This window comes from Camellia sinensis, chromosome 1, assembly GCF_055761805.1.
Source record: "Camellia sinensis isolate YWXY chromosome 1, ASM5576180v1, whole genome shotgun sequence".
Taxonomy (NCBI): Eukaryota; Viridiplantae; Streptophyta; class Magnoliopsida; order Ericales; family Theaceae; genus Camellia; species Camellia sinensis.
The window spans coordinates 93,513,642-93,540,186 of record NC_138961.1 but is presented as its reverse complement, the minus strand read 5'-3'; the positions used below and the strand labels follow the sequence as shown (position 1 = coordinate 93,540,186).

General features: G+C 36.1%; 1 long non-coding RNA gene across 1 annotated transcript; it reads right to left on the bottom strand.

Annotated features, from left to right (window-relative positions):
• Positions 1–25,352, bottom strand: LOC145795972 (uncharacterized). Its single transcript, XR_014336773.1, has 2 exons — positions 25,082–25,352; positions 1–334 (listed from the first exon to the last, which is right to left on the bottom strand). It is a non-coding gene; the product is annotated as an uncharacterized LOC145795972 (long non-coding RNA).
• Positions 25,353–26,545: the final 1,193 nt, after the last annotated feature.

Here is a 26,545-nt window from a genome sequence, read left to right as displayed (position 1 = left end):
GTAGGAAAATAACTATACATATAAATTCCATTGAGCTACATCTACTTGCCAGGACCTCTTATACATCACATTCATCATGGAAAATAGATAAAGCTCCAAACCATATGTTGTAGCATCGGTGATAAACAACCATATGTACAGACCCAGCCCCATCATTGGACTTATATAAAAATTCATTGAAGTTCTACCTCTTTAACTTTAAATGGGTAATCAAAATTTAGTCAACATTTCGATAGACTTTACAAAAGTAATGGCTTCGTGCAGCACCTGAACCCACGAAGGTTGACAAAAGAAAACGGGTGTCACGACTAGGACTGACCACTTGGTTGGTTACCTACAGAAACAGACATTAGACAGAGTGAGCCAAGCTCAGTGAATAGTAATACATAAATAAAACGATGCTTAAATTGAAACATAATACATAGCAATGCATATAAAGATGTAGAGTTCACGTAGTTAGTCTGATTCTGTGCTACGTACATAACGGCCTTAAGTTCAATCTTGCAACATAAACATGGTGGCTATAAGCCCTTGAAACATGGTGGCACGAGGCCCTTGAAACATGGTGGCTATAAGCCCTTGGAACTTGTGGCACTAAGGCCCTTGAAGCATGTGGCATAAGCCCTTGTAACATATGGCACTAAGGCCCTTGAAACATATGGCATAAAGCCCTTGTAACATATGGCATATATGAACCCAAGAGGTGTCTCACACGGACTCTAGAGGTAGCTCACAATGTAGCACTTAGTTCCGTGTAGCACTTTGTTTCATTTCATAACAACTTATACGGATGGCTATAAGCCTCATAACTTTCATATATGTATGGATTCAAGAGGTGTCTCACATGGACTCTAGCGGTGGCTCACAATGTAGAACTTAGTTCCAAGTAGCACTTTGTTCCATACCAATAATCATTAGGTCTTCCAGACCAAACCATACATGTAATGTCATACCTCGGAAATAAATTCATACATATGCATTATGCTTGACTCAAAAATAGAAAGCAGAATTCATATTTGCTTATACTTGGCATCGTAATAGTGCTAGCAAATTAATAATAAGTATTCCTTTTTGTTCGTTCCATAAAGGAATCCCCCAACATTGTGAACTTGTAGCATACTTGAACATGTACATACATAAACTTGTGACATACATAAACTTGTGATAGACTTAAACTTGTAACATATACTTGAAACATACCTGAACATAATTGAACTTGTAACATACTGGAAACATGCCTGAAACATACTTGAACATCATTCATTAATTCAAACGGGACATATCATAACTACAGCATTTCTTGTTGTATCGTGCCATTATCGTACACTTAACAATGAGAGACTAATTCACATTCTCATGAGGGTCACATAATGATGCTAAACCTTACACTTATGTCGTAGATTCTAGATCACTTCCAATTCATAAGCAACATAACAAATTAACTTCAATTCATCTGGATACATGTAGTTGCTCTTATATTTACTCAGAATCCATTCTTCAAGAATGAACATAAATTCTTTTGGGTAAATGATTTACTTTACGTGCTCTCTTATCAATAGCATACACCTTTGTTTAATCATTCTTATATGTTAACATAGTTGCCTTGCCTTGTAATTATCATAGTCCTAATGGTAACTGTTACATCATTCCCACGAGTTGACATAATTAACGTAAAGTTAACAGGACATTCCTGATAATTAGTAACGAAAAGTAAGTACATTCTCATTAGATTATAGATGACTTTATTGATTTCGCAATTTCACAGTTCGGCCCTTGGCCTGAGGGGTTCACACAATCACAAGTTCCTTTGATGTTTTCATAATTCCATAATGTTTCTCATATAACATACATAACTTCATAAACTCTTTTGAAGTTTCCATAAGATCACAGTATTTCTCACATAGCATTCATAACATTTATGTCAACATAATTCTTACGACGAAGATTTAACATCAATAACGATAAATGGTTAAAGGCACATCAAAGTACTACTACTCACAGTGCTATAACGGAATGCTCGTCCTTCCCGGGTTAGGCCTACACATATATACAACTTAGACATTAATTCCTTTTCTTTTCTTTAATTCGTTTCCTGTTTCATATCACTTCGAATGAATTTACAGGCATCGTAAGGGCATCAAACACAAATTCTAAAAATACCAGAGGGTTAAGCACGTAAAACCGAGCAAACAAATTTTTGCAACATGGGCCGCACGTGCGGCTGTGAGCCCCGCACGTGCGGCAGGCCTTCCGCACGTGCGGCAGTGATCCCCGCACGTGCGGCGATTCCAGCAGTGTAGTCCAAAATTTTCCCAAACAAAACCCCATTTTTGTAAGCTTGCATAAGGCTCCAAATAGGCCCTTTAATTGATAAAGTGTGGTTCAAAAACATGTAATTCAAGACTATAAACATGTATTAATCCAAACATGAACTAAATCCTTAATCTTAAATTCACAACATAACTTAATGCTAAGTATTTCCATCACACCCACATATAACCATTAGTCAAATATATGAATTCCATTACAACTCCAACCCACCACATCAAGAAATTCCTACTTTAAATTATGAAAGAAAGAAAGGGGAATTAGAGGGGTTAGACTTACTTTAAGCTTAATGCTCTTGAATTCTTCTTAATTTCCCACTCTTTGGTCTTGAGAACTCTCACCTTTTCTTCAAACCCTTTCCTCTCTAATTTCTCCTCTAGAGATATTATTTTTGAAGTTCTCAAGTTTCTTATTCAAAGAAGCACACATATATATATAATAGGAGGTCAAAGTTGAATAGGACAAACTTAATGAATTTAATCATTCCAAATCAAATTCCTACAAAATTGCTTATTATTACTTAAAAATTATGTTGTTCTTAAATGTGAAGTCAATTTCAGATTATCAATCCTCTAAGGCTCTTAATTCCTAATTTAAACATCTTAAGTGTGACAGATAATTTTCTTATTAAACAAATAGGAGTCCATATTCCCACGGTTCACTGAATTATACGTAATTCCACATAGACTTTCACAAATAGCAGTCAAAAGTACAAAATAAAGGACGAAAAAGAATACCAGAATCATGTACGAGGGTCGGGTTATTACACTCTCCCCCCCTTAAAATAAGTTTGGTCCTCCAAACTTGTTCCACCATATAACAAAGTAGAAATCTTAGTCTCCCTGCAGTGTCTACTTCTCTTATAGGGGTTCATAGAATGCTGCCGTTCAAACGATTCACAGACTACTCTGGTTCTTACCACGGTCATTCAAAAATGTCACCACAATAAGCATCTCATATTTTTATTTAACTAGTCGATTCAATGTGTATTGAGGCATGTAGAAATAAAAATAACAATTCCATAGATTCTACGAGTCCATACTTTCCCGTCGCTAAGTTTTATAACAGAAATTTTCAAAGACAGACACATAATTCCAAATACATAACATAATTCCAAATACAAGAATGTAATTCGTAATCAAGAATGATGATGAAGCTATCAGGAAATCAAGACAAAAAAGATTGCACAAGTGTGTCAAGCCAAGAACAGTGGCAGAAATCAACAGATGTGTGAACAGTGTGTATTCAAGAAGATGATTTGGAAACAACGGGTAAAACAGCAATGGTGATTAACAATGAAGCAGAGCTTCTTGGAAAGCAACAAGAAATAAAACCAGGAGGAACAGTGGCTTACCAGAAAGAGGGAAGCCGGAATGAGAATTGCCGAAGTCTGACGACAATGATAGAATGACGCAAGCTTCACTGGAGGAGAGGAACGAAGACAGTTGCAGAAGCTTGAATGCTTGGAACAATGACGGATTTAAGCAAAAGAGCTACAAAGAGAAAAAGCCAGAGGATTGAATGAAAAAAGAGAAAAATAGTCAAGAAGACGACAAAGTTCAAGAATAAAGCCAAGTGCACAGACACTAAGTAAGTATGTGAAGAACAAGAAAGTAATGACCCAGACACGATGCTAGCAACAGCAAGCTAATATGACAAGAATAGTGCCAGGTATTCAAACAATTCAAAACTTGAAGACAGACAAAAATAGAAGGCAACAGATGGCAAGTAAACAGACTCAGAAGAGTTATGAAAGATTAAGCTTAATAGCAAGTAAAGAGTTTATGAACCTACCAAGTGAAATGAACGCCGATATGAAAATCGCTGGAGTAAAATAGATGACTAGAAATCGGGAACTCACCAGAGAGTGTGAGTGGAGCAGTTGCAAAGCTCTTGGAGTTTACGAATTAATGGAACCAAAACCTCGGCTAGGAGGTGCGATTTCAAGCAGCTTGGAAAGCATAAAACTTGATTCTTGACACCAGTGGACAATAAAATCCAGGGAACTTTGAGGTCGGCGAGTTTGATCTCGGACAGAGGGGTACAGTTGAACGAACAGTGTAGGTTCCATCACCTCAGAATGCCGAGGTAATAGAACCTATGGGGCAGTTGTGGGGATATATTTTCTAAGTACCAACACGTGGCAAGGTGACGCCGACGTGTCAGCCGAGGTGCCACGTGTCCTAGTCATGACGCCGAGGTGATCTCAGCAAGGCCGAGGTTATCTCCGAAGATATCGAAATCCGAGATAAGTGGATAAGGGAGAAGAGTCCTAGAATGAACCTGGATAAGGGACAAGAGTCCTAGAATGAGAGAAGACTTCAGTTTGTATTAAGATAAGACTCTTAGAGAGTTTATGTTAATCTTACTAGGAGTCCAAGATTAGCAGTAATCCTGAGTCCATAGAAGTTAGGCTTCTATTGGGACTAGGTTTATGTTGGTTATAAAAGAGAGGCACCCCCATGGGTCTAAGGTATGCTTTTTTGGCTCAAGCTTGTGAGTTGAATAATTGATTATTTTTTAGAGATATACTGACTTGATCGTCGGAGTGCCCCCGGGTGGATGAACCACTGCAGGATTCTTATATTTCTGTTGCAGGTCAGTCAGGTGCCATCTATTCTGCCAGTGCTCTCCAGCTGAATTACTGAGTTGGCAGTGTGGTCGGAAAATTTCCCACACAATTAAGTTTTTCTTTAATTTTCTTTTTGAATTATTCATACATATTGTATATATAAAATTTAAATTAAATATAAATATTTTGTAACAAATAATTCATGGTAAATAAAAAATTAAATATAAATTAATATTAAGACATCAATAAGATAGACATAAAAAAATATAATATAAAAGAAAATTAATTTGATCCGTGCGATGTACATAATTAAGCACATTATGTTTTATTTATTTATTTATTTGTGTATCGAGATAATTTTTTTTTCTAATATTTTAATAATTAAATTAAAATATCAACTATATAAAAGAAATCTGACAACGACAAAACTAAATACACAATGAAAAATATATGGAAAATAAATATTTCTTAAATAAAGTTTATATAAAATTGGTTATTATAGTTGAAATTGAGTTTGTGTAAAACTTTATATGTAAATAGAAAAGACATGCTGATATGGCTTTTTTAGGAGAAAAAAAAAAAAAAAAGCCTTAGAATGTATTACATAAGAAAGGAAAAACACTACTTATATATATATATATATATATATATAATTTTATATAAAATAAAAAATAAAAGATAAAATTTAAGATTTGTTGGCTACATATTTTGTATAAGCCAATCGTAGTTCGACACGTGGCAGGATGAAGGCAATACGGGAAGATAATTCAAATCTTCAATCATAATCACACACATGACAGTTAATATTGGTTATTGTGGATCTGCATGACATTGGATCAGCATGGAGATGCAAAATGACGTGACTTCAACGGTTACTCATATTTAAATTCAAAAAATCAGGAGGGAAGCCTAACTGCAGATATGACATAGTGGAGCTAACTGTAAGGCAGCATGATCAGCGATCATGGAGGGATGATTCGACAGTTAGAAATGCATTTCGACGGTTGTCATTGAGAAGTATAAATAGCAGAGAAGGTCCTAGAAAGAAGCCCCCAGACTCAGATCTAAAAAACCAGTTTTATCTACTTTATTTTTCCTTCCTGTTTTTACATTTCTTGTTCTTTACATTTCTGTACTTCAAATTCCCACGGTGCACTTCGTTCATAGGAGTAGTTTCAAGTAGTTTGTTGCTGCAAACCTCTACGAGGCTGATTTGGATCTTTGTAAGTCTTCTATTTTACTTAATGAAATGCTACAGTTGTTCTTAATTTAATCATTCTTTGCTTAATTCTCCTAAACAAAGCCACCAGTAAAAGTCCTCTTCATTGAGCCTGAAAGAACTAAAACATAATCGTCTGATAATTTGTTGGCAATTAATATTCTGTAAGGACTGATTGATCCTTGCTGGCCCGCTTATAATTACAACAATAACCTTCGAAAGCCAAAAAAGCTAACATATATTTTTGGCACGCCCAGTGGGACTAACTAAAATGGCTAGACGTAGGAGATAAAGAGAAAATGAACGCTTGGAAGAAGGCGTGGAAGGAGAGGTAGAAATACCTAATCCAGAGGAACATGTGACAACACATCCTGTGGAAGTACCTGTTTTATCAGAATCTATGGTCGAACAAACCAGCACTTCGGAGCAAGCACCACATGTTCAAAGTATTGGACTAGGCTAAGGAATTGGACCATCCACTATTCCATCTACTCAGCCAATGAATCCGTGGGGTGGCCTAGTAGATGCCATGGAACAGTAGTTAATGAACACAATGGAAAGGTGGGCAACATCCTTCATGGATCAAATGAATACACATCAACCAACAAACACAAGACATATGGAGGAAATTTCAAATGTCCCTCAGTAAAGATTGGCTAGAGATAAACAGCTTATGCAAAATAACGGACATTCCAATGGTCAAACTAGTAACCAAAACCATGAAAGACCATCACCCCAGTCTTGGTATGAGCCTCTTTCAAGGCCTGTGGCAAATCAAAATGCCTCATTACTTAACAGTGAAGCCATGCAAATTGGTGGATTTGGCCTAACATAAGAAAATGGCATAAGGATGTTTCCAAATCCCATGTTCGAAGCCATACCTGGCACGAGGGGGTTTACTAATCCTTTGTTCGAATTTGTACCTGAGGGGTTGGAAGGGTTTCCTGCAACTGAAAGAGACACAACACCTGTTCCAGCACCTTTCGCAAGTCCTTTCGCAGGACAAGCTCAGAGGGGTTACCCATACCCTCAATAGCAGCCAGCACCACAGGGGCAACCAGTCCCAAATGTGCCATCCTATGGAACAAGAGGACCTCAGGCACAAAGTTGTCCACCAAATCCTATGTTTGTTCCTCCAACAGTGGTTCAACAAGCACAAAATATGGTTCCTAGGGACCAAATTACTGATGTTGTTAGAGAGATATGTGGACCAATGGTTCGAGGGGTTCAAACTCCTGTGTACAGGAAGCCATATCCAGAATGGGTAGATAGGGTACATGAATACCCAAGAGGATTTAGGATACCAGACTTTGCTCCTTTTTATGGGAATGGAAACCAACCAACGGTTGAGCATATTGCTAGATTCGCTGCTCAATGTGGTGAATTTACCAATAATGATTACATGAAGTTAAGATTGTTCCCAAATTCTGTTACTGGGGTAGTCTTTGTATGGTTTATTAACCTTACACCTAACTCTATCCAAACTTGGCAACAAATAGATGAGGCATTTCATGCCCAATTCTTCCTAACAAAGCTAGTAGTTTCCATGGCAGACTTGGCAAGGTTGAGTCAAAGGCCTGATGAGAAGGCTACTCAGTTTATTGCCAAATTCAAAAGAGCACGAAACAAATGTAGGATCATCTTACCAGAGCCTGAATTTGTGAGATTGGCTTAAAATGGTCTAGAGTTTAGGCTTCAAAAGAAGTTTGACTCAACTAAGTTTAGAGACTTAATGGAACTAACCTATAAGGTGTCTAGGTATGAAGCATTACTAGAAGAAGAACAAGATCAAAGTAATGCATCATACAAGATGTATTATAGAGATCCTAATTATGAGATTGATGCAGCAGAGATTATAGGAAAAGAACCTGTGAGCTGTGAGGCATTAATTCAGAAAGACACAACAATAGACCAGCAATTTAAAAAGAAAGACCTTCATAGGAAATACTCTTTCGATTTAACAAAGGCAGATGACATTTTTGATCATTTGCTTGCGGCAAACTTCCTGAAGTTACCAAAAGGAGTCAAAATCCAGTCTCTAGAGGAACTTAAAGGAAAAGTATATTGTAAATGGCATAATTTTTGGTCTCACTTAACTAAAAACTGCATTGTTTTTCGAGACAGGATCCAAGAGCAGATTCAAAAGGGGAGTTTAAAATTCCCAGCTAAAGCAGAAAAGGCCATGGGGATTGACACTAATCCATTCCCAGAAATTGGAGAAGTGGCAGCCAATGTTATTATGCCAGACTTTCAGAACTTATCCTTAAAAGAATTGGAAGAGGTCAATGTGCAAATGCATGTTGCTAGCCAGACTACTGTCAAAACAGATGCTAGAAGTTTACCAGCTGTTGGACAAGGCTTTGCAAGCCAGAAGGAAGATTCTGATAAAGAGACACTGGATGATGATTCTTTAGAGGCAGCTGTCATGCAAAGAATGTGTTCAAGGTGCAGGTTGAGCTACAAGCGCTTGAAAGGGCTTCCGATTGATGGGAAGCAATATTATAAGGATGTGCAGAGGCGACTTAAACCAACCAGTGCCTATAACAAGAGGCCATATCCAACTGGTACTAGGCAGCAACGATTCATGGCTGAGCCAATAGCCACTAGAATGCACTCCAAGGGCAAACATGAAATCAGACCACCCAACTATTACAGAATGGAGGGCAATCATCCTGAAATGAGACTTGAAGTGGGCTCAAGTCATGGGATCAAAGCCAGAGATTGGCCCCTTAGACCAGCCTCACACAAAAAGGAAAGTAGCCACCTTCATGGAAGGCCTGAATTAGGCCCAAAACAAGGTGTCAGAGCCAAGTAATGGCCTTCACAACCAGCTTCGAAATTGGCTTTGAAAGAAAAAAGAGGTAGTTCGACAATTGGGTTAGTAGGTTCATGGGTATCTAAAGTCCCAAATTGGTTTGTCATGCAAAACAAACCTAGGGAAATGTTTACCCAAAGAAATGTTGTTGGACACCAAGGTAGGATGATTAAACCTCCGTTGGTGGCTCCAAATAATTGGGTGTTACTTAGGCATCCAAAAACAAAGGAACCAAATATGGTCCCAGTGATTTCTAGGTCCCAAAGAAGGAAGATCCAGTGAAGGTACACTCAGTACCAGAAGGATCTAAAAGAAAGTGGAAAAAGCTCTTCATTGGTCCAACCAAAGGGCCAGACAGAGGAAGAAAAAAGATCAAAGTTAGATCATAATCCAAGATCGACTCCTCAAGACAAAAAGAATTGCAGTAGAGAGCAATTCGCCAAAGTTCATTCTAAACTGAAAGCCAAAGAAAGATCTAGTTTTGCGGAATTGGAAAAGGCTTTGATGGAAAGTGATAGTGAGATAGAGGGAGAAGTTGGCCTAGGCCAAAGGAAGGAGATGGTTGAGGAAGAAATGTTTGAAGCCTTCATGGCTGAATAGACATTTTTAGTTGAAAAACCAGCAGAAACAGACCATTCGAAGGAGGTTATTAGTAATGAAGTGCTAGAATGTAGCATGGAAGATGCTTCTGAAGTAATTGAACAAGTTGGCCAGGAAAAGAAGTAGGTACAGCCAGTCGTCCAATTTGGTTCATTTCCTCTTGTGTCTGTGAATATGGTTCATATACTACCTCAGGAGTTTCAAGCTGAAGATGAAAACCAAGGGCAGGAGATTGACCCAATTCCACTTTCTAGTGAAGACTCACAAGTGAGTATGGTGCAAGACAAATTCAAAGTGGCAACACCAATGGAAACTGGAGATGAGAGAGAGGAAAAGGTGAGTATTAACCTCGTATACCCTTTTGAGTATCCCACGACATCCATGACACAGCACGTCAAACCTTGTATATCAAGGCCTTCTTCGATGGGATACAGATGAACCGGGTATTGGTGGATAATGGGGCAGCAGTGAACCTGCTTCCGAAATCTTCTTTGAAGAAACTAGGAAAGAGGAACCCCAAACTAATCCCAACTAGTACAACCATTGTTGGTTTCGCTGGTGACAAACAGATGGCTCAAGGCATTTTGCCCATCAACTTGAGTGTGGGAACCAGGGACTGCATGACGACATTCTTCGTTATCGACAACAATGCTAAGTATAATGCTCTACTTGGTAGGGATTGGATTCACACCAACAAATGTGTGCCTTCCTCTCTACATCAAAAGATCATGATGGCCTTGTGCAATGGAGAGACAGAGGAAATCAATGCAGACCCTCAACCCTTCATAGCTTGTGCAGATTTTGCAGATGCCAAATTGTATACTGAAGGAGCGGCACCACTCAGTGTACTGAGGACACCTGATGGATCAGCTGAAGTGACAGCTGATGAGGAATTAGCACACCTAAAGCACTTGGTCCAAGAAAGTGTTGATGAAGAGTTTGTCGCCAAAGATGACAATGATACCTGGTTGTAGGCAAAAATATGGAACCTAGGAGGCCAGATCTTTGGCTTTAGTTAAGTTCTCAGTATTGGACATAAAATCAATAGTCCATAGAGTGCAAGAGCAAGAGAAAGAAGCCATGATAATTGGCTGTAAGTAGAAGCAGCAACAGGTCAGGGTTTTGGCCTGGGATAAATACTATGCATTGGACATTGAAACAAAAGCCCAGGAGATACATGATGAAAAAGCCTTGTGGATAGACGTTGTCTATGAGGAGGAGGGAAAAGATGTTGAATCAAAGAAACTTGGAGTAGGACAAAACATGGAGATTGCTTCGAAGATAAAAGAAATCAAAAAAGAAACATCAGTGAGTCCTCAAATGCAAGACCCTTTGGAAGAAGTGAACTTAGGGGAAGGTTCTATACAGCTGCCTACCTATGTAAGTACTTGGTTAAATGCTCTTGATAGGGACCAGTTGTTGGTGGTCTTGAAGAGATATAAAGATTTTTTTGCATGGTCTTATAATGAGCTACTAGGATTGGATAGATCATTAGTAGAACACAAGCTCCCTATAAGGCCTAATTTCAAGCCATACAAGCAAAAACCAAGAATGATGAGTCCTAAAGTGATTCAGAAGGTCAATGAAGAAATTCTTAGGCTTCTCAAGGCAAGCTTTATTAGGACAGCCAGGTATGTTGAATGGCTATCCAATATTATGCATGTGGTTAAGAAGAATGGTAAAATGAGGGTATGCATCGATTTCAGAAATCTGAATTTAGCAACTCCAAAAGATGAGTATCCTATGCCCATAGTAGATTTACTGGTGGACAGTTCAGCAGGGTATCAAATTTTATCAATGATGGATGGGCACTCTGGTTATAACCAAATCTGCATTGTAGAAGAGGATATTTATAAGACAACATTCCGATGTCCTGGGAACATTGGTACCTTCGAATGGGTTAAAATGCCATTTGGTCTGAAGAACGCTGGGGCTACGTATCAAAAGGCTATGAACACTATCTTTCATGATCTCATTAAAGGATGCTTAAAGTGCTACATTGATGATATTGTAGTAAAGTTCCAATCTACAGAGGAACATTTGTTTCACTTGGAAGCAGCTTTTGAAAGAATGAGAAAGTTCAAGTTGAAACTTAACCCTCTCAAATGTGCTTTTGGCGTATCAGCTGAAAACATCTTGGGCTATGTAGTACACAAGAAAGGAATACAAATTGATCAGAACAAAGCTAAAGCTATCATCGAAGCTAGACCTTCATCAAGTAAGAAAGAAGTATAAAAATTCCTTGGGCAAGTTAATTTTCTTCGAAGATTTATTTCTATTACTGCAGGGAAAACTAAAGTATTTTCTTCCTTATTAAGGTTGAAGGATGAAGAGGAATTTGTGTGGACAACAGAGCATCAAACTACTTTCGAAATGATCAAAGCCTACTTGGCCAACCCTCCAGTGCTGATGCCACCAAAGGGTGATAAGCCCTTGAAGTTGTATATAGCTGCAGCAGAAGATTCACTGGGAGTTTTCTTAGCCCAAGACAATGAAGAAGGCAAAGAGTAAGCTGTTTATTACCTTAGTAGGTTTCTAAATTCTTGTGAATGGTAATATTCAGCTGTAGAAAAGCTGTGCCTTACATTGTATTTTGCTGCAATGAAACTAAGATATTATCTTTTGCCTACAACTGTTTTGGTAATTGCAACCACAGATTTGGTTAAATATATGTTATCTAGACCTATGTTGAGAGGAAGAATTGGCAAATAGATGCTAGCTTTATCATAATTTTATCTAGAATATGTTCCCCAAAAAGCAGTAAAAGGACAAGTTTTAGCTAATTTCTTGGCAGACCATCCATGTCAAACAGAAAGCAAGAGATAATGGAACTTGGTATGGTTAGTGTTGAACCATGGCAAATGTGGTTCGATGAGTCAAAAGCCAATGGTCTAATTGGAATTGGTGTGGTAATTAAGTCACCACAAGGGGTAGAAATCACACACGGTTTCAGAGTGGATGAAATTACTTGTTCCAATAATCAAGCTGAATATAAAGCTTTAATAATGGGGCTGGAAAGGCTTATTGGATTACAAGCTCATGCAGTTGACATATTTAGAGATTCTCAATTGGTAGTTAACCAGGTGAAAGGGATTTTAAAATGTCAAAGTATAAGCATATTGCCATACTATGTTGTTGCATTACATTTACTTTCTCAATTTCAAATAGTAGATGTAACTTATATCCCAAGATTCTTAAATAACAAAGCTAATGATGTGGCTCAGAAAGTTTCAAATTTCAAGAGAAGGGATAACACTCAAATGAACATAAATCAAACAATATATCAAAAGGTAATACCACCCTTAAATAAAATGAATGTGGTCTAAGAAGTCAATCATAATGACTTACAAGAACAAGATTGAAGGCATCCAATAGTGCAGTATCTAGCTGGCCCATCTTCGAAAGCCAGTAGAAAAATCAAATTGCAATCTATGCAATACATAATGTATGGTAATGCTCTCTACAAAAGGGAGGCAGATGGGTTATTATTGGAATGTTTAGGTCCGAAGGAAGTATTGACAGTCATGGCTGAGGTTCATGAAGGCATCTGTGATGCTCATCAGCTTGGTGTGAAGATGAGATGGCTGCTTCGAAGACATTCTTACTATTGGCCAACCATCCTTAAGGATTGCATAGAATATGCTAGAGGTTGCCAGGTATGCCAGAAGCATGGTGCAATAAGACATGTACCCATAATTGATCTACATGCGATTGTGAAACCTTGGCCATTTAGAGGATGGGCTATGGATATGATAGGAAAAATACACCCACCCTCTTCGAAGCATCATTGTTTTATCCTAGTGGCCACAGATTACTTTCACTAAGTGGGTCGAAGCTAAGCCGTATAAGGCTGTAGATCAGACCGAAGTTATTGGATTCATTAAAGATCTAATCCATAGATTTGGCATCCCACAGACTATAACTGTTGATAACGGGACTATATTTGATGGGAAGATGATAAAGTCTTTTGTGGTAGAGTTTGGAATTAGCCTTGTTAATTCCACACCTTATTATGCACAAGCCAATGGTCAGGCAGAATCATCCAATAAATCTTTGAGGAAAGGAATACAGAAAGTTGTGGAAGACAATCCCAGAGATTGGCATAACTTACTGTTGGATGTACTATAGGCTTACAAGACTTCTCCAAGATCAAGTACAGGAGTTACTCCATATGCCTTAGTATATGGGCATGATGCAGTATTACCTGTAGAAATTAACATCAAGTTCTTAAGGGTGAGGGGTCAGGATCAGTTAGTTCCTGAGCAGTATCATCAAAGTATGTGCTTGGAATTAGAGAACATAGATGAAACTAGAATTCTAGCATTAAATAACATTCTTTTCCAAAAGAAGAAAGCAGCCAAAAATTATAATAAGAAAGTCAAGCACATTAGCTTTGATGAAGGTGATTTGGTATGGAAGACAATACTTTCAATAGGGATTAAAAGCCACAAGTTTGGCAAGTGGTCACCTAACTGGGAAGGACCATATCAAGTTCACAGAGTCTTGCCTTCGGGAGCATATCATTTGAAAAATTTGAATGGATATGTACATCCCAAGAAGATCAATGGCAGATATTTGAAGCCTTACTATCCAACCGTATAGGAAACATATGGAATAAAATAAGTGCTAAATGAAAAAAAAAAAAAAAAAAAAAAAAACATGAAAACAATCAAATGATAAATAGGGATTTTATTTCATAATGAGTTGAATATATGTATCCATAGATTGGCCCAAAAGTCAGTACAATGTTTCAGTTGTTCCTTTACAATAGATTTTCTACTCTTAAAAGATGGGAACAATTGAATGGTTATAGCCATCTCTTGTTTTCGATCAGCCAGTCCTTGGTTAGTGATTTGCAGCTTGGTGGCAGTTCGATCTAAAGCCTGATTGACTGCTGATAACTCTTCTTCAAGTTGAGCTTTCTTCTCTAGTAGTTGAACTCGAAATTGGAAGATAGAGGAATGTTGTTTTTTCAATTCTGACACTTCAGCATGAATTTGGGAAACAAAACTCTGGTCTCTCAGCAATTTTTCTTCTGCGGCTTTGGCAGCATAGCAGATATTGATGTAAAAATCAGTGGTGGCTGTCGCTTGCGATAAATGACTCGAAATAGTCATGTTGGTTTGCTCAACAATCTTGCAGCACTAGAGGAAGCCATTCCTAATTATAGGCCTCTGTAAGGCTTTGAAAGGAATCCTTGAGAAGGATGTCAGCAACTCCAGACAGCTGTCCAAGTCTATTGAAGGCAAGGGAGTCCTAACACTGGAGGAAGAGCTCTCTAAAATTTCTAATAAAGAATCAACTATGACTAATGGCTCAGTTTCATTATTAGCTGGTGGAGTGGTGGAAGGCATGTCAAAAAGACTTGCTAGCCTAGCCTCGAAGATGTCCACCTCATCTATTGACATGGAGGGTGCAGAAAGAACTCTAGTAGGAGGAAGAAATGACTGTATAGGAATAAGAGAAGAAGGTGAAGTATCCCTAGCAGCCTCCATAGTTTTGACTACCAGTAGGTCAAGAGAAGAGGGACTGGAGATAGGTAGAGATGATGGACAAGGAATTAGAGGACTATCAGCACCTTCTCTATGGGAATCAGCTATCACTGAAGATGAAGTAATAGCTGGAATTTTCTCAAAAGGGGAAAGAGCAGCAAGGTTTGAAAAGGGAATAAGCTGAGTAGAGTTGAAGGATAGAAGAGGAAAGTATGGAGTTAAGCCAAATGATAGGGATGCAGGAATGCTTTGCCTCAAGAAAGATAGGAAAAATGTAGGACTAAGGAGTGGGAGTATTGCTTGAGTTGGCTCCACATTTTGAGGTCTTTCAACTTCGGATGAAATTGGAGGAATTGTTGTTGAAGGGGAGGGCAGAGTTGTTGTTACTGCAAAAGAAGAAATACCTAGCAATGTCAAGCCACAGTATCAAGAATTTGAGAAAAATGAATAGAGGCACGAAGGAAATTACTGGTTTCAGAAGTGGTGGCTACGATTGGAGAGCTGCGAAGAGTATAATGCCCAATAGTTTGTTTTTTTCTTGCAACTTCTCTTTGGAATGCATCAGCAGCAGCAGCTTCATCCCGAAGCATTTGTTGTTGCCTCCTCTTCTCAGCCCTCTGAAATACAATAAGTTCTTTGGAATGCTCTGCTTCCACTACTTTAGCAGATGCTTCGTGAATGGGGTCTCCAGTGAAATCAGCAAGAGAGACAGTCATTTTCTTCCTTCTCTTTAAGGGTGTCTCTTGCTCTTGTTCTATCTTTTCTTTTTCTATTTCCTCTTCTTCCACGTGAACCCCAGGTGCCTCCTCTTCAGGATCAAGTAAAAGCTTTCCTTTCTTTTGTTGTTGTTGTTTGCTCCTGAGAAGGTTTAAAGCTTGGACTTTTTGGGGAGAATCTCCCTGAGAGGCACCCACACCACCTATATCAAAGAAAGAGCCATAAGTAAAGACAAGAGCATTATAGAGGAGAAGAAAAGGAAAGAAACAGGAGTATATATCTTTCTTCGAGGCAGCTCGAGTAACTCTAGAAAGAGTTGAGGCAGCAGGAAAAGACTTTGTGGTGACAAATGCAAGAACTGAAGTAGTAGAAGCAGTGGAAGAGGTAACAACTCCGGCCCCTTTGGGCTTGGCTTGAGGTACATCCAGTACCATTAACAGATCTTGAGGGGGAATGGCCAAATGTACCTCCATATTGGCCATCCACCAGTTCTGGCATCTTTTCAGTATATTGTTTTGAGGTATGAAGGGGAAGTACTCAAAGTCAATGAAATCCTGGATGAATTTGGAAGTTGCTTCTTCCAATCTAGATCTTCGAACCTTCAGATCCCTACTGGTAAGGCTTAAATTGGTGTGGCTACAAAGAGGTATTAGGACTCCTTGTGAGAAGCCAAATTGCTTAGCAAATTGGGCAGGACAATAGGGCTCAGCAATGCATTTGTAAGCTCTGGGGTTCATAGTCCCAATGAATAATTCCGTGGGAATCAGAATAGAGGCCCACATGTCTTTATGTTGAGGTGTAGAACATGACCTATCACTCAAAAAGGTTCTCAACCAGGATGGGCCAATATTGGTAGGTTCGAAGGGACGGAAGCTGTGAGAAGAATGGGAAGCTGGGAGCTGGTGGAAGAAAGAAAAGTAAAAAGCAAAAGTGGAATGATAGAGTGAAACCTTGGCAAATTTCATGCCATGAGTGGTAGGGTTTGGTTTCAAAAACTTTAAGCATTTAGACTATAACTCGGTGAAATATGCAAAAAGCCAAAGTTGAAGAATCCAAAATGGACCTCCTTGATTGGCATCCAAGGGTTTTTCACAAAAAAGGGGAGCAATCTCTATAAACATGGCCTAGAACAATTGGAGCTAAGGCCACCTTTCTTTGTAAGACAAGGGCTTTGGCAAGAGGGCAAATTCAGGCATGATCCTCTGAGAAGAAGTGCAGAAGAGGAACTTGCAAAGCCAATATAATATAAAAGAAAAGAATTCCCTATCCGTCACAGGGCCCTCTCTTTTGTTCTCAGCCTTGACAAAGTCACTATAGGATGAGTTCAGAGAAGGGAGGGAAAAGGGGGTTTTGAGGTCAGGATAATCTGGACCAGTGGGGGTGCCAGTAGGGGATAATCCTAACAGATGGCAGATATCAAGGATAGTAGGAGCCATCATCCCACATCTAAACTGAAAGAAATTAAAAGTAGAATTCCAGAAGCAAAGGGCAGTAGGTATTAAAAAGGGGTCTTCTGAAATGGTAAACCTGGATAATTGGAGAGCGTCAAAGAGGCAGAGCTCCTGAAGATCCAGTGTCCTATCTAGGACGACCAGGTCATACCATTCTTCCCACCTTGGTCTCACTGTGGGCTAGCAACGATGAGGTCGGTTCACCCTCCAACTTCTCCAATCAAGACCACCTTCGTAAAGAAGACAATGATCTTCTAGAAGTGGATACAGAGCTGGAATCTTAGTGGGAATCTCTCTAAAAATGGGCCCAAGTACATACTCTTGTTGCTCATAACGACGAGGAATGAAGATGCGTCCGTCAATGGCACTTTTCTCACCAGTCTTGTACTTCTCACACTCCTCATCAATAATCCTTTTCAAGGCTACAGATGGACTTGGACGCTCCACAACCGGTATTTTCAAGGAAGAAAAAGCCATTGGTAAAGAGTTTTTTCAGAAGACAAAGTTGGGAAAAAGAGTAAAAGGAACGAGAGAGCCAACAGAAGATGGAGGGTTTGTGTGTTAGGCAAACGAGTGAATTCAAAGCACGAAATAAAAATGGTTTTTAAACCTTTGTGTCTGAAAATATACCAATCGTGGAATTCATAAAGAAGTACTAAAGGTACGGATGCAAAAAGTTGCCTTCATTATTGATAGTTATGGAGGGAAACGCATCTCAAATACTGATGTCAGTTTCGAAATAAAATATTTGGCTTCGAAGCCAAATTTTGGCGCCAAAATCAGATAACAAACGGCTTCGAAGGCAGAAAGTCGACTTCGAAGCACATTCCATACCTAAGGATACAAGGATACTCAAGTATTTGTTTACTTCAAAAGGATTAAGGACCTGTTTTTAGGTTTGTTAGTGAGAATAAAATCCTTCGAAGCAAAACTTGAAATACCTTAAGGTTAGAAATTGTTTGTTTTAAGTTTCAAACCAATAGTTGGTTTGATAATGTGCAGAAGAAATCACTTTCTAGAATAAAACAGTGCAATCCTTAAAAGAAGTTTCCATATTTTGGAAAATGTGGACTGTTTGTTTGAAACAAAATTAGTTGATTTGAAATTACTTGATTGTATTACCACATGTTGGGGAATTGAATAAGATCAAATCAGGTTTCGAAGGGCGAAGTTGTTTAATTCGAAGCTAATAGTTGAAGAATTATGTTAGGCCTAAGGTCGGTATGTGAGACATGATTGTTTTCTTAAAAAGAAGACTTCACACTTTGGAAGAGTTTGAGTTGGGATGGAGTTAAAGCACATCAACCATACAGTTAAGTTTACAATTGGAGTGATAAATCAGAATCTGACAAATAAAATTCGAAAAGCTTAGTTTTATTGATAAGTGCTGTTTCATTTGATTACATTCTCGATTTCATAGAAATATGAATAGACAGAGTTACAAGGTCTTGAAATTTAGTCCAACAAAATTCAATAAATGAATACTCTTTTCCTACTCTATCCTCTATCTTATCCAGGTTTGGTTTATCTAATTGGTAGGCCCTTAATTGAGAAGAGAGTTGTTGGGCCTTCACTTCGAATTCTATCTATTTTAGAGCTTTATATGTGGTGTCCATCTCCTCTTCTTCATGCACTTCGTTCATAGCAACATCCTCTCCATACTCAGAATCCTGGCTCTTGAAGGCTTCATATTCATCGAGGAGGTTCTCTACCTCATATTGAACCTGAATTCGAGCAGAGAAGGCTTCATCCAGAACTTCACTAATAATGAAAGCCTGGAAATGCCAGTTGAGCAGGAGAGGAAGTTGGTCCAAAAAGGTATAAAGCTCTATTTGGGCCACAGGATTGAGAAGATGACTTCGAGACATAATGTCATATGCCTATAGAAAGTTTTTGTGGGGAATGTCATCTCGAAGGACTTCAAAAGATAAATGGGAGAAAGCAACGAGTAAGGTCTGAGCTCTAAATTGCTGATAAGGAGTTAGAGGCACTGGGGCTTGGTATGGGGTGAAGTATTGGCACTCAGAGAGAGTAAGTCTCAATTCATCGATCCAATTTGGATTGGAAGGCAGAGGATGAGCAGTCGGAGGTTCCCTGATCGAATCTAGGAATTCAGGTCTGACCACACATTCTAGCTAATCGGAGGTATAAAGTTTTTCTTTTTTTGGCTAAAAGCGCAGGACTGATCCCTAAAGCTTCACCAGGATGTTGGACACTTCGAACCATCCGAGATGGCATGGTAAAAGTATACCATGATGAAAGCAGATTGTCCTCAAGATTGTGTATGTGGTCAATAGGAACATATGGATATACTACAGAACTACGTTTGAAAAGAGGGATTTCAAGAGAGTCATCGAATTCTGGGAATCGATGATGAATGCGTTCTCTCGTCTGAGGTTGAGTAGGGGTAGGCCAAGTTCCCCAGCCAGAGGTCGTAGAAGAAGAAGAAGCAGCAGCTTCATCCCAGGTGGAAGGTTTTGCTACAGAAGAAGAGCTTCTGATATCCATGATTGCAAATTTGTGTTCCAAAGAATCGTAAGCAGTAGGTTCTTGGTTCGAAGGCTGGTGATTTGCGAAAGCTTCCATAACTTGTATAAATGAAGGTGGATAAAGCTGGCTAATCAATGCATGGAGGTTCTTTTGAGGACGAACAACATCATCAAATAACTCTTCGTATGCTTGATCAATGTAAGAGAAGATTGGCTTGGCCATAAAAGATGTATCAGTCTTTTCGAATACTGAGATAGTGGGGGATGTTCAAGGATTAGAAGAGAATTTAATACAAATGTTTCATTGATGAATGACGGTTGCATTTCTGAAAAATGCAAAGCCCATGCACGTTCTAAGACGTGGGTAAAAAATCTTGATCCACTAATATCACCAAGTATTGGGTATATTAGTGCGGGGGGTAATGTTAGCTACATATTTTGTATAAGCCAATCACAGTTCGACATGTGGCAGGATAACGGCAATACGGGAAGATAATTCAAATCTTCAATCGTAATCACACACGTGGCAGTTAATATTGGTTATTGTGGATCTGCATAACACTGGATCAGTAAGGAGATGCAAAATGACGTGACTTCAACGATTACTCATATTTAAATTCAAAATCAGAAGGGAAGCCTAACTGTAGATATGGCATAGTGGAGCTAGGGATGATTCGACGGTTAAAAATGCATTTCGACGGTTGTCATTGAGAAGTATAAATAGCAAAGAATGTCCCAAAAAGAAGCCCCCAGACTCAAATCTAAAAAATCAGTTTTATCTACTTTATTTTTCCTTCCAGTTTTTGCATTTCTTGTTCTTTACATTTCTGTACTTCAAATTCCCGTACTGCACTTCGTTCATAGGAGTAGTTTCAAGTAGTTTGTTACTGCAAACCTCTACGAGGCTAATTTGGATCTTTGTAAGCCTTCCATTTTACTTAATGAAATGCTACAGTTGTTTTCATTTAATCATTCTTTGCTTAATTCTCCTAAACAAAGCCACCAGTAAAAGTCCTCTTCATTGAGCTTGAAAGAACTAAAACATAATCGTCTGATAATTTGTTGACAATTAATATTCTGTAAGGACTGATTGATCCTTGCTAGCACGCTCACAATTATAACAATAACCTTCGAAAGTCAAAAAAGCCAACAAGATTACTTTCGACTTCAACAATTTACTTTTTGTCCTCGTTTGACAAGTGCTTTGGGTGTAGGTTAGGAGTAACAAAGCACAAATTGATAAAAAAAAAATGATTAAATAAATTAATAAAATAAAATGTTACATTTAAATTATGATTTTTTTTTCTTATATAAATGTTAAAAAATTAAAAGAAAAAACTTCCTAAATAATCTAACTAAATTAACTAAAAAAACAAAAAAATCAAACTGAAAAAGTTATTCTCAAACGAACTTGAATATGTAATTCCCAGTGAAGTCAGAAGATAGTTATTAGAGTTCATAAAGTGTAGGTTACAGCATTATCAATCCTAGTGTCTCTCAGTCGACAAAGCACGTATTTTTTCAAGGATAAACTGTAAATATTTATTCTTAAAATATAATTGACCTATGTTTCTGTGTATTTATTTATTTATTTATTTAATTTCTTCCAACTCTTCGGCCTGCTCTGCTGACGTTTGTAGTAATAAAACACTTACAAGGCTTTGAAATTAATTTTTGTCTCCTGAATGGCAAAGGAGGCCACTAGGGCTGGGTATAAGGAGGTTACTTGACTCGTAAAAATTACTCAACTGTCCGTACTTATTTGAGCGTTTAGCATAATTGTTAGGGTTAGATATGAGTTGAGATTTTTTTATTTTGTGAGTTGTGGGTGCATCGCAGATTTTACTCGCACTCGCACTCGCACTCGCATACACTTGTCTGCATCTATATATATTATTTAGTTTGTATATTTTCTGCATAGTGAATGTGAGTCAATTGACAGATTCTGACATGTGTTTATGGTCTATTTCCTTTTAGAAGTAAATTGAATAAATAGACTGTAATTTATTTGAGATAAATCATTTGAAAAATAATTATTTCATGATAAGCAATATGTAATTTTATGACCCAAAACAATATTTTTAAAAAAAAGGGAAAAAGGTCCAAAAAGAATATTTAAAATATGGAAAAATACGAGCCCAACAATAAAATTTTAAAAGAAAAGCTCAATCTGTAAACTGCCTACAACAGTTAACACATCCGTGAACTGTATCCGCATAAATCGCAATCCTCATTGTTGGCGGCTGGAAGTTCAATTTTTTTTCAAACTGCAAACATGGAGGCGGATCCAAACTGTAAACTGAACCGTAAAACACTGATCCGTGAGCATTCCTAGAGGCCATTGATTTTGGAACTTGAGAAGAGTTGTGCAAACATCTTGTTTGATTTTAATTTTCTGAATTCAATTTTTTGAAAATTGAGTTTTTTTTCCTTTTTTTTTAGTAATTTTTTAAAATATTTTAAGTAATTTTTTACTTTTTAGATACACTTAATATAAATACAATTAAAAATCATAATATTTGTGAACTTTTTAAAAAGATTCACCAAATACCAAAAATATAAAAAAAAATACAAAAATTAAGTACATTTTCATATTCTTGTATATTTATCAATTTTTAAAAATATTTTTTTTGATAATATTTTAATTTTTAGGTACATCTTGGTTAGGTGTATTTAAAAAGTAAAAAATTTGCTTAAAATATTAAAAGAGATTCACTAAATATATATATATATATATATATATCAATTTAAAAAAAAATTAAATTCAGAAAATTAGAACCAAATAAGGTTATTTATTTGCTAAAAAGAGTTTATTATGTTGTAATTTGGTTAATCACTCACTAAGCATATTAAACTAAGCTAGTTGCCATTTGACAATAATTTTTTTTCTAAATAAATATAAAAATGAAAAATAGACTAAATAAGTTAATAAGACAAAATTTCACATCCAAATCATAATCATTTTACCTTTTCTCTCATAATCATCACATTTAAATAAAAAAATAACAAAAGCTGTTTTCAAACGTAACTAATTTAGTTGGGCTAAATTACTCAAAAAGCCAAAAAAATAAAACTAGCCGCCGTTTGAAAAGTGAGTTGGCTTTTTGGCTTTTTGGTTTTTTTGGCTATTTTAACTTGGGCTAAAAAGCTTGGTTTGGGAATGGCTTTTTGACTTTTTGATTTTTTTTGACTTTTTTTGTGAAAGAATAGTGTAATGAGTATGGGTTGAATGTGATGTTTTGTTTGTTGTGACTAAAATAATCAATTTTATTTTTTGTGATTAAAATAGACAAAAAAACTTGGAAACCTTCTTCTCAAACGGTGCCACTTGGTTTGTTAGACGTCAAATGTGAGAGAAAGAGAGATGACAAACATAGCTTAACCGCTCTCAATTTTTAATGCCAAAATGTCGAAGAAAACACCTATTTAATTAAGCTGGGTTTGATGAAGTCTTTAATATGAAGTACAAGAAGGCAACAGAATTAATTTAAAATATTTACCCATTTGCTGGTTGAGGAAAGCAAGATTACGAAACTAACTAATGATGGATCACCTATATATGTTAATTAAACTGACAGGTTTTACAATATGTTGGTGTAATAATAATAAATAAATAAATAAATCATTATGAACTTAAAAATAAGGGATATGTAAGAATTATGGGCGAATTATAACTTAGTGTATTTTTAAAAAAAAAATGAATTAAATGGTAAAATTTATAAAATTTAATAATTAAATTCATATATTTTTTGACTAATCTCTAAATATTTTGTAAACATTCTATTGATGTGTAATTTTCTCAAATATTATCACAATGAGAAGACACCAAAATATTTAATATTGAAATAAAAATGTGCATTTATGAGCCAACACCATATAATGATATAAGAGGAACCAAGAAAAAAAGGTTAGTACTCCCACACAAGGTTTTACATAGCAGTAAAAAAGATAAATTGCTATTATCGAAATGTGACAATATCAGAAATATGAATCGATATGTATTGGAAATCGATTATCAACTATAAAATAAAGCTTTATAGCAGTTGAATTGGATCTATTGATTGTGAAATGGCCGTATTGGCTTGTGAATCGATCCATTATGAGCTGATACATATATCAGGCATTCGGCTGATACATACGTCTTATTTTTATTTTTATCAACTGTGTTTGGTTGGGAGATTTGAGAATGAATTTGAAAAAAAAAATAGAAAAGATAAGTGAAATGAAAATAAAATATACCTACATTTTATCTAGTTTCACACACATTTTTCCTTTTTATTTCCAAAATCCCTCTCTAAATCTCCCTACTAAACACAGCATAGGTGTATTAGTATCGAAAGGGTACAAATTTAATAAATATTGGCTAATATTTTAAAGGGCAAATTACACTAACAATGCCTATAGTTTGGGACTCGTGTCACTTTGGTCCTTGACTTTTCAATTGTGACACATTTGACCCTGAATTTTGAATCTTATTCCAAATAAGGACAATTGAAGATATTATTACTTAATTTCAAGGGCAAAACCGTCAATTTGACAAATATAAACTAATTTGACAAAAATAAATGTCAAAAAAATATTTTAAATTTTTTAAATTATTTTTACTCACCAAAGATAAAATTATATAAAATTGATAAATTTTTTAAACATTTATTTATTTATATATTTTACCAAATTAATATTTTTATTATATGTTTGGGTGATAATCATGTAATGGGTAATCGAAATATTTAATATATGAAATGTTTTTAGTTTTGAATTTTTCAATTTAATGGGTTGGATTAATAATGATATCAAAGTTATTGTCATGTTTGACTTTTAGAAAAATAAAAACTAATTTAATGAAAACAAAAACAACTGCCATTATATGATTACCATCCAAACACATAATAAAAATTAATTTAGTAAAAATAAATAAATAAATATCTAAAAGATTTATTAATTTTACATAATTTTATTTTTAGTGGGTAGAAATAATTTTTAAAAATTCAAAAATATTTTTTTTAAATTTATTTTTGTTAAATTAGTTTATATTTTATCAAATTGACGTTTTTACCCTTGAAAAATTCAATGGTACCATCGATTGTCCTTATTTGGAATAAGATTCAAAATTCATGGTCAAATGTGTCACAATTGAAAAGTCTGAGATCAAATGATACTAACCCCAAATTATAGGGACCCCAGTATAATTCACCCTTATTTTAAACTATACTCCCAAAGTGCATAGCATTAATGAACATTAATGAAGGAAAAACGCCTTTGTGGGATTAGAAATATTATAACCGATCTGTACACAATTAATAATTGGCTAAAGAATTGAAGAACACAACACAATACTGTTGATTACTATGAATCATTAGGATGCCAAAAATTAGAATGAAATAATAATGACACTAACCTTTGTTGGACATCAACCCCCTTTGGATGGATGGATGGATGGATGGATGGATGGATTTGGTGACTGCTGTGCTGAGCTGGTGTTGTGAAATGGGGGTTTGCTGCTTTATTTGCCCTGTTTGGGCTGCATTGCCCTGTTTTGGGTATCTTGGATGTTGTGGTTCGCCTCTCACCAATAATTTTATGTGGTGCTTATATATGATTGTGTTAGTTTTTTTTTTTTTTTTTTTGGTGTCAATTAGTTGAGATTGATTTGTCTAGCTATGATGCTAGTAGCGCTCATCCTTTTTTTTTTTATTATTATTATTTATTTATTTTTTTATATTATTGATTTGATGTTATTGTAACTTTGATTTACCATCAATTAAAAAAAAAAATTTATTGCTCAAAAAATTTTAAAAAAAAAAAAAAAAAAAAAACCCGTACACACACTTATTAGTTGCCAAAACAGTGGCAAAAACTTATTTTGAAAAGTGGGTTAAAAGCCAATCACTTCCCAGTTTTTAACCCAATTCCATCCCTCACAAAAAAGTCAAAGAAAATCAAAAGATAATTTTTAACCATATTTTCAAAACACACAAAATTACCTTGGGACCTCATAAATTCTCAAAATCACCTTGGGACCTCATAAATTGCAGAGTGGTAGGGGCAATGCATGATGTAGCAACCGCCACGTTCAATGACATGATGTACCCCGCTTACCAATAACTAGGTACAATTACTTATTGATCAAGTAGTGGGGGCTCTTCAAGAGGATAGGATACAACAGTCGCATTATTTTAGGTGAAATGAGTGGAGTGAGATCAATCAAATAGATAGAATAGAATTAACCTTATTTCTCACTTAACTAACTAAATGATTCTAACTTAGCCTAAGTTTGGGAAGACTAAATAAGTGTACTTTTTGATTTTTTTTGTATTATGTATAAAAAAAATAGAGAGGAGATGTTGATTGATGTGACCTAAAAAAGATAAAAAAATGAAATAAGTACACTCTTTTAGGTTAGCCAAACTTGACCTTAATCTCATTTAAGGTTATTCATTGATCGATGACATTACCTATCAATGCCACATGATATCACCGTAAAATTGAACGGTTTCAAGGTTAATCATGCTATTTGAAAGCCAGTTTTCTAATATTTATTTGTAACAAGTTTAAAAAACACAAAAAAAATTAAATGCATAACTAAAATCAAAAAACATATATGGACGAACATAATTTTACAAGATTTATTGGTGAGGGTCACCTTTGAAGAATTGATTCCATCAAGATATTTTATTTGTAAATTCATCCCTTCCAAATCCTTATTATATTTTGAATTCTTTAAAAACTGTAAGGGAAATAACAAATCAGTGTAATAGTAAAATAAATAAATAAATAAATAAAAATTCAAAATAATGGTAAAATTTATAAATTTTAATTATTAAAATTATAAACTTTTTCATATGTAGGTAATTATTTTTGA